Source organism: Schistocerca gregaria, chromosome 3 (genome assembly GCF_023897955.1).
Source record: "Schistocerca gregaria isolate iqSchGreg1 chromosome 3, iqSchGreg1.2, whole genome shotgun sequence".
NCBI classification, from domain to species: Eukaryota; Metazoa; Arthropoda; class Insecta; order Orthoptera; family Acrididae; genus Schistocerca; species Schistocerca gregaria.
The window spans coordinates 776,766,895-776,781,711 of record NC_064922.1 but is presented as its reverse complement, the minus strand read 5'-3'; the positions used below and the strand labels follow the sequence as shown (position 1 = coordinate 776,781,711).

General features: G+C 39.8%; 1 protein-coding gene across 2 annotated transcripts in view; it reads right to left on the bottom strand.

The window, feature by feature from the left end:
* The window catches only part of LOC126354169 (tudor domain-containing protein 3), a 156,623-nt gene that overhangs the window by 55,949 nt on the left and 85,857 nt on the right, over window positions 1-14,817 (bottom strand). The gene's annotated exons all lie outside the window — the stretch shown is intronic.

Sequence of the window (14,817 nt, the reverse complement as noted above, 5' to 3'; positions counted from 1 at the left end):
AAAATGACATATACTGCATTTTGTGGATTGTAATTAATACCACTGCAGTTACTTTCCATCAAAGACTTAAGAAGAAAACAGCAGAAACGCTTATAACTTGTCCGCAAATATAGTTTTTTTTTTTGGGGAGGGGGGAGACCATGTATATATTTCACACTACTTTCCCCTACATTAATCATTGCAGCACTATTCAACACACCAAAATAGATCTGTGTTTGGTCTACACTCCTTATTTGGGAATGTAAATAACAGTTTTTGCCTTGAATCTGGATCATGTAACGCTGGAAAGATACTGAAATGTTTTCGTAAGCTTGAGGCAGTTTTTGTGGAATTTTAGTTCTACAAAGAGATTATTTCACTGCATAAATGGTCAAAACCACTCATACAAAACTTTAAATTCCATTGGTGAAATGTTTATGTGCTATTTTGCAGTCTTCAATATGAATAATTTCAGTTGTAATGGGATATCCACATTCCCTGTTCTGAACTACAAAGTCAACTACGTCTTTTTCCACATCTGGATATTTTCTCTTTAGCCCTCAAAATGACTTGTTTTCATCTATATGAAATCTACATCCAGCTCCTGCTTTCCGTGTTCCTTTGCATAAGGTGTAGCCGATAATCTGAAGTTGCTCAATTGCTATGTAGGGTTGCCAACATAATTTAATGTCTGTAGTAGTAGAACCACAGTGTAACATGGTAGTACTTCATAATAAGAGGTAAATTTAATAGTGTGGCCTATATTCAAGATTTACTTTTCACTATAATCTCGTGTCAAAAGTTTAGGTGCAGCCTATATTCATACACAGCCTACATTGGTTAAATATGGTAAATGAAACCAAGGAAGAAAAGCAGGTTTTTAAGACGACTGCAACAGCTTTGAAAGTGTATAAGAATACTGTTACAACAGGGAAAGAACAGTACTACAGTGATTGTGTTGGGAGTGCCACAACTAGGCTGCAAGCACCAGGAAAAAATCAGCCAAAGAAGACAGGGTGTATACGCAGAAAAGGAAAAAAAAAAAAAATTCCGGGTTTATCCCAGATTTCCTGGTTAAAAATACACTTTCTCCCGGGTGAAAACACACTTTTTCCGTGTTAAGTGGCGCTTTTTGTCGAAACTGTAAAACTTATCAATCCTTTGAATGGTTTTATAAGAGGGGGTAGGGGGTGGGGGGGACGAAACTCAGAAAAAAAGGCCATGTACACTGCTTATTTTCGTATTATGAAAGTATAAATTCGAATTCCACCAAACACCTCATGTTATTTTCCGAAGCAATGAAATTGAGATTGCAATGCGCTTTTGTAAGCCAGTCACAGCTCATGTCACGTGATCTCACCAGCCGATACAGCAGATATTCAGAGCTTAGGATATATGATGTAGTCAACTAATAGCATTATCAATGATAAGTGGCACATACACACAAATAGGAAAAGTTAATGGTGTAGATTAATATACACAGTGTTGCTACAAGAAAAGCTAAACTTTCACGTATAATGTTTATCTTTTTAGCGGATGTTACACTTTAAGATACATCACACAAATGTGCCAGTAATATTTTTAATACCGACATAAATGTCTGATCTTCTGGGCTCGAATTTTTTTCTATATGGTCGTCTTCAAATAGTTGACTTATCAGTGAGAATCAAACGCTCTGTGATTTAAGAAATTCATCACACATTCTCGCACTTAGTTCATCTTGTGTAAAAGGAAATTTGCTTCGAAAGTAATGCTTTTCAATCAATCATTCGCAATATTTTCCCACGACCTGTTAGAAAGAGGTTCATTTCAGCAGCTGCCAGAGAGTGCCAGATAACAGGCGACACCTCACTTGCGCAGCTACGATGACGCAGGAAGTCCGCATGTTCGTACATACAAAACATTAAACGATCTTACATTATACCATAAAAGAAACATGACATCAGAGGAATTTCGTGAACCATACTAAAATGCACAATTCAACTTAAAAGTGCACATTCGTATGTCCAGATTCGGTTGTAAATTTTCTTGGCGTACCAGTACTGTATTATTTCATTTTTGGTTCTTTATTATGGCATAATGCCGTATGTGCTAAAAGATGAAAGCATGCTCTTATGAAATGCAGCGAACAGTTGAAACTAGCCAATAGTATGGAATTAAACACTTTGTTTCAAATAAATTGACTGCCTCAGTGGAAAAGATTAATAAAGCCACATTTCTTTAGCAAACCGACAAAAATAACTTCATTGTTCAGCAAGGCAATTAATGCTTGACTGAAATTGCCGCCCGGGGCAGATACCCTGGTTTGCTCCGAGTGAATAGGGCAGCTTGCGCACACCAGTAAAATGTTTCCAGGTAGCATCTTGCTGCTTGCTTATACAGCTAACAGCCACACTTTTGTGGCCAGAAGTGGGAGAAGTTACATGTGCGACTCAACTGTGCATGCCCGCTCGCAACTGCTCACACGAATCTAATGTAAACAGTTGTCAACTGTGCATGGGTCCGCTCGCAACTGATCACACGAATCTAATGTAAACAGTTGTGATGTCATGTTCATCGGAGGCAATTTGTTGTTATAAAGCATTGCATAGTCTTCCTAATCCTCTCGGAATATTTTGCTACTGACAGATACTTGTATGAGCACTGCGTTTTGTTGCGTACTTATGGCACATTTCCTTCGCAACTTAGGTTTTATTTTAGTTTTTCTTCTCTCTTTCATGTTTTATTGCTGCAGTAGTGTGATGCAGTAATATCCTTTGTCAGAGTATCATTTCTTACCAGTCAAAATTACAAAAAATTAACTGAAAAGTAAAACAAAAAATCCCAGAAATCTAAAATATTCCAGGGGTTTTCCCAGTTTTCTCCTGGATGAAAAAATTCCTGGGTTTTTCCCGGGTCTCCTGGTTGTCCCGGATCATATACACCCTGAAGAAGGAAGTGACAGCTTTGGATAATTTTTGGAAAGAGGTTATTCGTCATCATCTATCGATCTCTTATAAGAGAAGGAAACAATCCACACTTTCGAAATTCCTTGACTCAACTCTCATAGGCGATCTTTTAAAGGCACCAAATTTCCATTGTGTACAATGCTCAAAGACGTAGGCTGCAGTTTTTAGATTTCAATGGATATGCAGTTTTTAGATTTCAATGGGTATAGAGTATTAATGGAAAGAACAGATGTTGCTGCATGGAACTGCAGATCTTTGTGGAAGATCATAACATGCGAAAGTATAGTGACTTTAGATGAGCCTGGGTTCATGCCAGCTATTTATCAATGTGACGAGGCTGGAATGATGGGATGTCCGAGAGGACAATAGTTGTGTTTGTTGGATAAAGAGGGTGAATCATTGTTTTACATGCATATGCATCTGAAGGCCTTGCACCAAACTGCCTGTTAAGACTTCATTAAAAATTGCAGGAAATTATCATGAAGAGATGAACAGTTTAGTTTTTCAGAAGTTGTTCCTTGTTCATGATCAGACAGCAATTTTGGCAACAAGAAAAGACAACATTACTCAGTGGTTGAAAAGACAAGGCGTTAATCTCGGAAAATTAGAAGAACGCCCAACTGCTCAAAATTATGGCAAATAAATAAATAAATAAACAAATAAAAAATAAAATAAAATAATTTTCAACATAGATCACTGAAGACATAGCTAAAAGCCACAGTCATGAAATTGTTTGGCGTCACCCAAATCATTTTCATTTCAGTGCTACTGAAGTGGTTAAGAGCTCAAATAAAAAGTTAGATTGTGGTAAACAATAAAAAATTCACTGTCTCTGAAGTTGAGACTTTCCTTGTGGAAGTTTTCAATCAAGTGACTAATGGGACTTGGAAGGAAATTATTAAGAGCACGGCAAAAATCATTATAAAGACAGCTGCAGACGAAGATATGATAGAAGACTGTTTTTCTGTAAGGGAGCAGTGACAGCTCAAGCAGTGAAGAATAAAACTAATCAAAATCTGATTCTGACAGTGATGTGAGTGTTGTTTTTCCATTAGCATTACTACAAAAGACTCACCAATTGGAGAGGACAGCATGTCACTGACTAATTGTCACTTAGTGAGTACATTCTGCAGATTATAACTGTTGATATACTGATAAATGATTCTGTCACTTTAAGAAGAATTAATTAATAATGCAAACAATGAACAATGAAAACAAAAACTGTAAATGTTCAACAATATTGTGAAAATAGTTTGAATTTCTATTGTTTAGTGTAGCAAATAATTTTATGATATTTTAGCATACTACAAGCACTTTTCAACTCTTACAATTTACAATGGTTTGTCAGAAATAATCTGAAAAGCTTGTATGGGTATTGCAGGGTAGGCTGTGCTGAGAAACAACTGTTCACAAAAAAATCTGATACATTGAACCATTTCTGAGTTAATTAGCATCAAAGTTAGCCAATCAGCTTTTTGCGTACGCAAGCTCAAACGACCCGCCAGATACAATGTCACCAAATGTATGCTTTGTTTGGAACTTGCATGCGCAATGGCCTGATTGGCTAACTTCAATGCTAATTAACTCAGAAACAGTGCGACGTATCAAATTTTTTCTTAAAAATTATTTCTCAGTACAACCATCACTGCAACACCCTTACAGCCTTTTCAGATTGTTTCCAACCATACTGTATATTACACCTAGTAACTGTCAATAAATTCATGCATACCAATATGATGCACATGTTGCCATGGTTTTTGTTTTTGCCACTACAGAATGCAAGTAGCAGCAACTGGGCATGAGTTGCCTTAGGTCATATCCAATAACACAGCCAGCTGGCCGCAAGAACTGTCAAAATCAATCATTCATCTCACCTCATGGACTGAAGCACGGTACTACTTCAAAATGCACATGAATTCAGGTTACAATGTGGTTCACTTAAACATATCAAACTCTGCCAGGATAAAAATGCAGCTACGGTGTATGTAGCTGTTATTGTGTGTTGTGAAGTTGGTTACTGTTTAATGAATGATGGGAAGCAAAGATGACCAATCACAGTTCAGATGTCAGTAGCCAATGACATTGCTTGTAATCTCATATGTTGCATTAATAAATGTAGCTGATTTACCAAAATACTTGTGGCAAAAAATATAGTGAATGTACAATGTTGGTAATGGTGCAGTGAATCATGATAAATGAAAAGGACTACTTGGGAGCAGCCTTAAAAATCAACTGCGTTGTGAGCAGCATTTTGTGTCATCATAATGAGAAATATTCCAAGTGAATTGTTACGTGCACATTACTATGGTCTTAGATTCCTGCTAATGTTATGCTTCAAAGACGTGAATATTCCTTAAAAACTGGAAAGAAATTTTGACAAACAGTTCTGTAAATATGACTGCTGCTTGCTTCGCTCGCAGTAGTTGATGCTGTAGTGATAAAAAATAATGAATTAATTTTAATAAACGGTGCAGTAAATATTATTGCTGCTCCTTTCACATGCAGTAACTGAAGATGCAGTTTTAGGTTCCTGTGTAACCATGTACTCGACAATGGTGACATATTTGTAAAAAGCAACACAATAATTCTGAGAAATAGTATTGTAAATATGATTACTGCTAGTTTCACTTGAAGTAATTTAAGCTCTTTGGTTCCTGCCTAACCACTTATTAGAAAACTGTGAAATATTTGTAAAACACACACAAAAACATGTGTACGCTCACACACACACACACACACACACACACACACACACACAAAGAAAGAAACTCTGACAAACTGCAAACTGTACTGTACTGTACTCATTTCACTCGCAGTAATTTAAGCTGTGCTGTCAAGTTCCTGCTTAACACATAATCAAAAAGCATGATATTTTCATAACAAACAAGAAAATATTTTTCATAAGCAAGACTTAACATGATTGCTTTACTCAGGATTGTAAATATTATGAACAATTTCCATGAAGTTCATAAATAAGTCAGTCTGCTGACTCCATTTCCTCCTCTACATACACTCAAATAAGTAGGAATTGAACATGTTTTTGCAGTGGTTTCTTTCATGAAAAGATTGTTTTATGGCCGACCATGACCCTTCTACCGTATTGGTATGAGCTCCTGTACCTTGACCTATGAAACTAATTGTATGGTTGACAGTAAAGGATTGAAAACAATAGGAAATTATTGTAGTGCCAGGTAACATACTATTTTCAGTGGTTCCTCTCCCCACACTACCGAACACCCACCTGCTGGAAACACGTTTATTACCTATCCAATACTACTACTCGCCAAGCACAGACTCATCAGTCTTAATGAGCAACCCAACACTTCCAAGCCTGTTGCCGTTCTTCACACAGTCCACAACACAAACTTCATTGCATAAACTGTGCCAATCGACAAGTGTGATCTGATATGTGCAGCTGTTCAGCAATGGAAGTGGTACTCCATTTTTTAACCCACAAATTAGTTATTTTCAATATTTTTCCCACAGTGAGTCTGTTTCCCTCAAACCAACCTTTTTTAATAATACTAATTTGAGAAACAGGAGAAGCCTGTTAGCACAACCACTGCACGCGATCACTCCTGTCTTTCCAGGTTACAATCTTTACAGGCCCAGAGAATTTCTTGCACAATTTCTGTTTAGCAATGGATCCATGATCCAGGCACCACCTTGCTGTCTTGCCCTACCAATTAAAGCAACTACAATGATATACGAAACAATACACCAAGAAATCCCACAGCATTCTAAGAAACAAACATCCAAAAAATTATTACAAAAAACATTAAGAAACCTCATAGGCCATACCTGTGAGATCTATAATTGTCAAACTTCTAGTCTCCAATTACAAAAACATAAGTAATCAAACTGCTTCTTGTGCAAAAACAAAACAAAATTATATCTTGAGCTGAAACGATCATTAGAATCTGTGATTCTCATTGGTTACCATGTATTATCACCCAATTGGCTAAGAGCAATGGAAATAACAATGAAACAAACAGACTACTGCAGCACGCATTGGGTGATCTAAGTACACTGTAACTGCACTTTAGCCTTGTCACTTTCAGTAAGCACGCACAAACCTGTCTTTTTTGAAATGTTTAACAACACAATAATAAAAACCAGAAACTGACTTATTTATGATGATGAAAGGAAAAACAATAACTGATGATAACAGTCAAAGCAATAATTTAATTTTCCTCTGGTACATCTGAAAGAAAGAGCCAACATTTAACAAGCTTGTAAGCAAATCATTATCATCATCATCATCATCATCATCATCATCATTATCATCATGAGCCAACTGATACTCATTGCTGGTATACGTTACCTCTCAGGTTTTCCATGTATGAGGGTTGGAACAGAGGCAACTATTTGTTCACAACCGATACAAATGAGTTACATGTTTGCACTTGTTACTGTCCTTCAAAGTAGTCACCAGTGTTGTGTAGAACCCATTGCCAGTGATGTGGAAGGCTTAGTATACTGTTAGCAGAGTCTGTTCTGTAGATGGATAATTGAAATGGCCTGGGAGTTGGGACAGGTTCCATCAGACTGGACAAAAGCAGTAATCACACCAATCTTTAAACATGGAAACAGAAAAGATTGTAACAACTACAGAGGTATCTCTTTAATCAGCGTTGTGGATAAAATCTTCTCAGGTATTGTTGAAAGGAAAGTGCAAGTATTAGTTGAGACCCAATTGGATGAAAATCAGTGTGGGTTTAGGCCTCTGAGAGGTTGTCAGGACCAGATCTTTAGCTTACGGCAAATAATGGAGAAGTGTTATGAGTGGAACAGGGTGGTGGTGGTGGTGGTGGTGGTGGTGGTGGTGGTGGTGGTGGGGATGTTTAAGGAGGACTAAACAGCTAAGGTCATCAGTCCCCCATTCCAAAAACAGGAGAGACGAAAATTTACGGAGCAGGTAAAACCCCAAGGGGGGAGGAGACGCCCCTCCCCCCAGTCACTGAAAGAACACCAATGTGGCAGCGAACACTAGAGACAAGAAGAGTACAGACGAACACCGGACAGAAAGAAACGGAAAAAAAGAAGAGGGCCGGAGACTGGTTGACTGACCATGAGAACAAAAAAGGGAAAGAGTCAACCATCCGAATACACACTAAAATCTGCAACCAATGAGAGACTCGAGGACAAGAGACACAGAAAGGGAAAAAGGCAGGACCCCCCTAAATGGAACCATAAAAAGGACTACCACGGATAAAATTTAAAACGTCGTCAGCCATGTAGGCATCGTCGCATAAAACCAAAGGCAACGTGTCCAGGAGATTAAAAGACTGCCGGAGGGTGCGCAGTCGGGGACACTCCAACAAAATGTGGGCGACCGTCAACCAGGACCCACACTGACACAGGAGGGGATCCTCCTGACACAAAAGATGTCCATGCGTCAGGTACGTATAGCCGATGCGGAGCCGACACAGGATGACAGAGTCCCTGCGAGAAGCCAGCAGGGAGGACCGCCACACATCGCTCGTCTCCTTAACAGCCCGCAGTTTATTCAGCGAAGTCATGGTACGCCACTCGTCATGCCACATCCCAAGCACCTTACGGCGCAACGCCAGCTGCAGATCACGAGCCGGGAGGCCGATCTCCAAAGTATCTATGCTTTATAGATCTCGAAAAGGCATATGACCGGGTTCCTAGGAGGAAGTTATTGTCTGTTCTACGAGATTATGGAATAGGAGGCAAACTTTTGCAAGCAATTAAAGGTCTTTACATGGATAGTCAGGCAGCAGTTAGAGTTGACGGTAAATTGAGTTCATGGTTCAGAGTAGTTTCAGGGGTAAGACAAGGCTGCAAACTGTCTCCATTGTTGTTTATATTATTTATGGATTATATGTTGAATACAATAGACTGGCTGGGTAAGATCAAGATATGTGAACACAAAATAAGCAGTCTTGCATATGTGGATGACTTAGTTGTGATGGCAGTTTCGATTGAAAGTTTGCAAAGTAATATTTCAGAGCTAGATCATAAATGTAAGGACTATGGTATGAAGATTAGCATCTCCAAAACGAAAGAAATGTCAGTGGGAAAGAAATATAAACGGATTGAGTGCAAAATAGGAGGAACAAAGTTAGAACAGGTGGACGGTTTCAAGTACTTAGGATGCATATTCTCACAGGATGGCAACATAGTGAAAGAACTGGAAGCGAGGTGTAGCAAAGCTAATGCAGTGAGCGCTCAGCTACGATCTACTCTCTTCTGCAAGAAGGAAGTCAGTACCAAGACTGAGTTATCTGTGCACCGTTCAATCTTTCGACCAACTTTGTTGTATGGGAGCGAAAGCTGGGTGGATTCAGGTTACCTTATCAACAAGGTTGATGTTACGGATATGAAAGTAGCTAGGATGATTGCAGGTACTAGTAGATGGGAACAATGGCAGGAGGGTGTCCACAATGAGGAAATCAAAGAAAAACTGCGAATGAACTCTATAGATGTAGCAGTCAGGGCGAACAGGCTTAGATGGTGGGGTCATGTTACACGCATGGGAGAAGCAAGGTTACCCAAGAGACTCATGGGTTCAGCAGTAGAGGGTAGGAGGAGTCGGGGCAGACCAAGGAGAAGGTACCTGGATTTGGTTAAGAATGATTTTGAAGTAATAGGTTTAACATCAGAAGAGGCACCAATGTTAGCACTGAATAGGGGATCATGGAGGAATTTTATAAGGGGGCTATGAAATAAATTAATTAAATTAAATAAAAAAGAAAATTATTGATGGATCTCAAAGGAATTACCTGAATGGGACAGAAATCGGCAGATGTGACTTGTATGAACAAACGAACAAATATTAAGATTTCAGAAAAATTAGATGATTTATTGAAGAGAGAGAGTTTATGTTCTCTTGAGGGATATAGTGCCAAATTCTGTCTAATTGGTGAATTAGATCATCAGACTCCCGAAATGGCTCAAAGACCCTGCCCATACTGCTCCAAACATTGTCAACTGGAGAGAGATCCACTGACTTTGCTGGGCAAGGCAGGGTTTGGCAAGCACGAAAACAAGCTGTAGAAACTGTGTGTGAGGGTGGGCATTATCTTACTGAAATGTAACCACAGAAAGGTTTGTCATGAACGGTGACAAAATGCAGTGTAGAATATCATCAAACTACCACTGTGCTGTAAGGGTGCTACGGATGACATCCTGTTATGAAAAGAGATGGCACCCCTGGTTGTTGGGCTGTGTGGCAGGCGACAATCAGGTTGGTATTTGACCACTGTCCAGGGCATCTGCAGACATATCTTCATTGGGCAAATGGTTCAAATGGCTCTAAGCACTATGGAACTTAACATCTGAGGCCATCAGTCCCCTACACTACTTAAAACTAACTAACCTAAGGACATCACACACATCCATGCCTGAGGCAGGATTCGAACCTGCGACCATAGCAGCAGCGTGGTTCCGGCCTGAAGCTCCTAGACCTGCACAGTGGCCGGCCTTCGTTTGTTATTGGGGCTCAATTTGAATTAGGACTCATCACTGAAGATAATTCTACTCCACTCAATGAGATTTCATGCCAAAGATGTATCTGGAGATGCACCGGACAGCAGTTGGATACCAACCTGACAGTCATCCACCATATGGGCCACCAACAAGGAGTAATGGTCTTGGGTGCCATTTCTCTTCATAGCAGGACCCCTTCAATTGTCATTCATGCCACCCTTACCTCACAGTGATACATCTATGATATTCTATGCCTCGTGTTGTTGCCCTTCATGACAACCTTCCACGGTATACATTTCAGCAAGGTAATACCAGACCACACATCGAGAGCTTCTACTGTTTGTCTTTGTGCTTGCCAAACTCTACCTTGGTCAGCAAGGTCACTGGATTTCCACAGAACTCAGAATGTTTGAAGCATTATAGGCAGAGCCTTCCAATCATCTCAGGATTCTGGTAAGTAATGTGCTGAACGGACAAAATCTGTCATGATACTCCTAAAGAATTCTTTGAGGTATACTTCAAAACTTCCACAGTTAAGATATTCTAATAGTTGGAGTGGAGCTGGACTACAGACAAACAGTATGTCAAGATGAAAATTGTGGTGGTTTGTATCTGTTCCATTAACATACACTGTTCCTTATTTTTCCCAATTTAAGTATTTGAAAAATTTACCTTGGCCTGCTGACAATAGTTATCGTGGTACAGAATCTGCTTACGTCACTCCCTTTTCAGTTCTGAATTTTCCAGTATCTTGCTGAAGCTTTAGCATGTTGTGGTCCTCAGTCCAAAGACTGGTTTGATGCAGCTCTCCATGCTACTCTATCCTGTGCAAGCTTCTTCATCCCCCAGTACCTACTGCACCCAATACCTACTGCAACCTACATCCTTCTGAATCTTTTTAGTGTATTCATCTCTTGGTCTCCCTATATGATTTGTACCCCTCCAATACTAAATTGGTCATCCCTTGATGTCTCAGAATATGCCCTATCAACTGATCCTTTCTTCTAGTCAAGTTGTGCCACAAAATCCTCTTCTCTCCAATTCTATTATATACCTCCTCATTAGTTATATGATCTACCCATCCAATCTTCAGCATTCTTCTGTAACACCACATTTTGAAAGCTTCTATTCTCTTATTGTCTAAACTATTTATTGTCCACGTTTCACTTCCATACAAGGCTACACTCTATACAAATACTATTAGAAACAACTTCCTGACACTTAAATCTATACTCGATGTTAACAAATTTCTCTTCTTCAGAAAAGCTTTCCTTGCCATTGCCAGTCTACATTTTATACCCTCTCTACTTCGATCATCATCAGTTATTTTGCTCCTCAAATAGCAAAACTCATTTACTACTGTAAGTGTCTCATTTCATAATCTAAGTCCCGCAGCATCACCTAATTTAATTCGACTACATTCCATTAGCCTCGTTTTGCTTTTTTTGATGTTCATCTTATATCCTCCTTTCAAGACACTGTCCATTCCATTCAGCAGCTCTTCCAGGTCCTTTGCTGTCTCTGACAGAATTACAATGTCATCGGCGAACCTCAATGTTTTTATTTCTTCTCCATGGATTTTAATACCTACTCCGAATTTTTCTTTTGTTTCCTTTCTGCTTGCTTAATATACAGGTTGAATAGCATCGGGGACAGGCTACAACCCTGTCTCACTGCCTTCCCAACCGCTGCTTCCCTTTCATGCCCCTCGACTCTTGTAACTGCTATCTGGTTTCTGTACAATTTGTAAATAGCCTTTTGCTCCCTGTATTTTACCCCTGCCACCTTTAGAATTTGAAAGAGAGTATTCCAGTCAACATTGTCAAAACCTTTCTCTAAGTCGTCAAATGCTAGAAACATATGTTTGCCTTTCCTTAATCTGTTTTCTAAGATAAGTCGTAGGGTCAGTATTGCCTCACGTGTTCCATCATTTCTATGGAATTCAAACTGATCTTCCCCGAGGTCGGCTTCTACCAGTTTTTCCATTCGTCTGTAAAGATACCTGTTAGTATTTTGCATCTGTGGCTTATTAAACTGATAGTTCGGTAATTTTGACATCTGTCAACACCTGCTTTCTTTGGGATTGGAATTATTATATTCTTCTTGAAGTCTGAGGGTATTTCGCCTGTCTCATATATCTTGCTCACTAGATGGTAGAGATTTGTGAGGTCTGGCTCTCCCAAGACTGTCAGTATTTCTAATGGAATGTTGTCTATTCCCGCAGCTTTGTTTCGACTTAGGTCTTTCAGTGCTCTGTCAAACTGTTCACGATGTATCATATCTCCTATTTCATCTTCATCTATATTCTCTTCCATTTCTATAATATTGTCCTTAAGAACATCGCCCTTGTATAGACCCTAGTCACACACTTTTTTTCATAACTGTCTTGATCTCAAACTTTATAGAACAGGGAATGTGGCTATGCAATAGCTATCTTCAGAATCTGCAATAATATAAAAGAAAAATATTACTGTCTACAACATGACTTGTTTCAGTGCAGAAGAATGGGAGGCATGTCACGGTTTGTATTATGTTTTCTGTCCTTGATTTTTACTGTCTTACTGTTGTAGAAAGGCTATTTACAAATTGTACAGAAACCATACAGGCATAACAGTGCATATTAAGTTGCGCAAAAGGCATGCTGTAACAAGCACTAAACATGTGCATCATGCATGATTTTTCGTCCTTTTTCTTTTATTGGTTCCACCTCAGCTAGCCTCCACAATGTACTGAATCTCTCTCTCTCTCTCTCTCTCTCTCTCTCTCTCTCTCTCTCTCTCCACACACGCACACGCACACGCACACACAGTGTACATGCATGACATCACAATTTGTTCCTATCACAGCCAAGAGATATAACTCCAAATGCCAATTCAGTGTGGAACACAAAACATTCTTGAGCTGCTTACATCATGTACTGTAGTACTGTATATGAAAGTGATGTTATTCAGTTACTTAACATAGTTGTCTGAAATATATTCATAACTCTATGCAGTGGTTCGCAAAAAAAAGTGTGCTGTGCCACACAAGCTGTCTGGCCACAGATACGTAATGTTACCCATGCAAAGCCATGTGGCATTGCTAGTACAAAGTTATTTAATGTTTTCTCAGTTGCATATACGTAAGCAAAAACAAACCATGGAAAATTGGGGATGGTATATAACAATATTATGAAAAGGATAGTAGCTACTCACCACATAGCAGAGATGCTGAGTTGCAGGGAGCCACAACAAAAAAAACTGTCACAAAGTGAGCTTTCTGCCAACAAGGACTTTGTCCGAAACAGGGAACATACACAGAGACACTCAAGCAACTCACACACACATGACCACAGTCTCTGGCTGCAGAGACCAGACTGCAAGCAGCAGTACACTATGGGAGAAGCAAGTGGGTGGTGGGGGTTGAGGAAGAGGAGGCTGCGGCAGGGAGTAGTAGGAATAGCAGTATAGGGGTGGGGGCCAGGAAAGTGCTGCTTGTGGGAGCATATAGAAACAAGGTAATGAGATAAGTAAAAAGATTGTCAGTGCATTGGTGGAACAGAGGGCTGTGTAGTACTGGAATGGGAAAAGAGAAAAGACTGGATGGGTAAGGACAATGACTAAAAAATGTTGAGGCCAGGAGGGTTACGGGAACCTAGAATAAATTGCAGAGAGGGGAGTTAACACTAGCATCAAAACCTCTCTCCAACCATTATACAGAATGTAGAACCTGAACAGACCCAAAACACTGTCATGAACTTTTCCTCCAACAGTCTTAGCCCCACAGAAGTATCACCCCTTTCCAAAGGTCTTACCTTTTACCCACTCCCAAATTCAATTATGCACGACTTGTCAAACATCTCTCCTTCTCCCAGTCCCTACAGTGAAAATACTTTTTGCCACCACCCCTACCAGGTAGACTGAACCAAAGATCAATGTTAAACCTTGCCTGACTCAGTACACTTCTCCATCCAACCATGATTCACCCCCTCTGTACACAAATTACCCCCTGATAACCTCCCAGAATTTCTTAACCTCAAACCATGTCTCACCCCTGTTCCCCAAATGCATGTTATGCAACCTAAACTTACATCTGCAGAAAGAACTACCATCCATCATCTAAAGAGCTGATCTCTACCTCATAATCCTACCTGCTGACAAAGGCTCCACCACTGTTGTTTTGAACTGCAAGGATTACCTGCAGAAGGACTCCACCAACTATCTGATTTATCTACCAACAAACCCTGCCACAGTGAGCCCATTCCAGAAATCCAGCAGGATCTACAGTGTCTCCTTAATTTCTTAGGACCATCCCAGACTCTCTCCCCAGAGTCCACCTCTCTCATCACCTCTACCACTCCAAACACTCCTTCCTTCTAAATGCTTCTTAAAGTCCATAAGCCCAACCACCCAGGACACCCCGTTGTGGCTGATTACTGTGCCCCCACTGAAAGAGT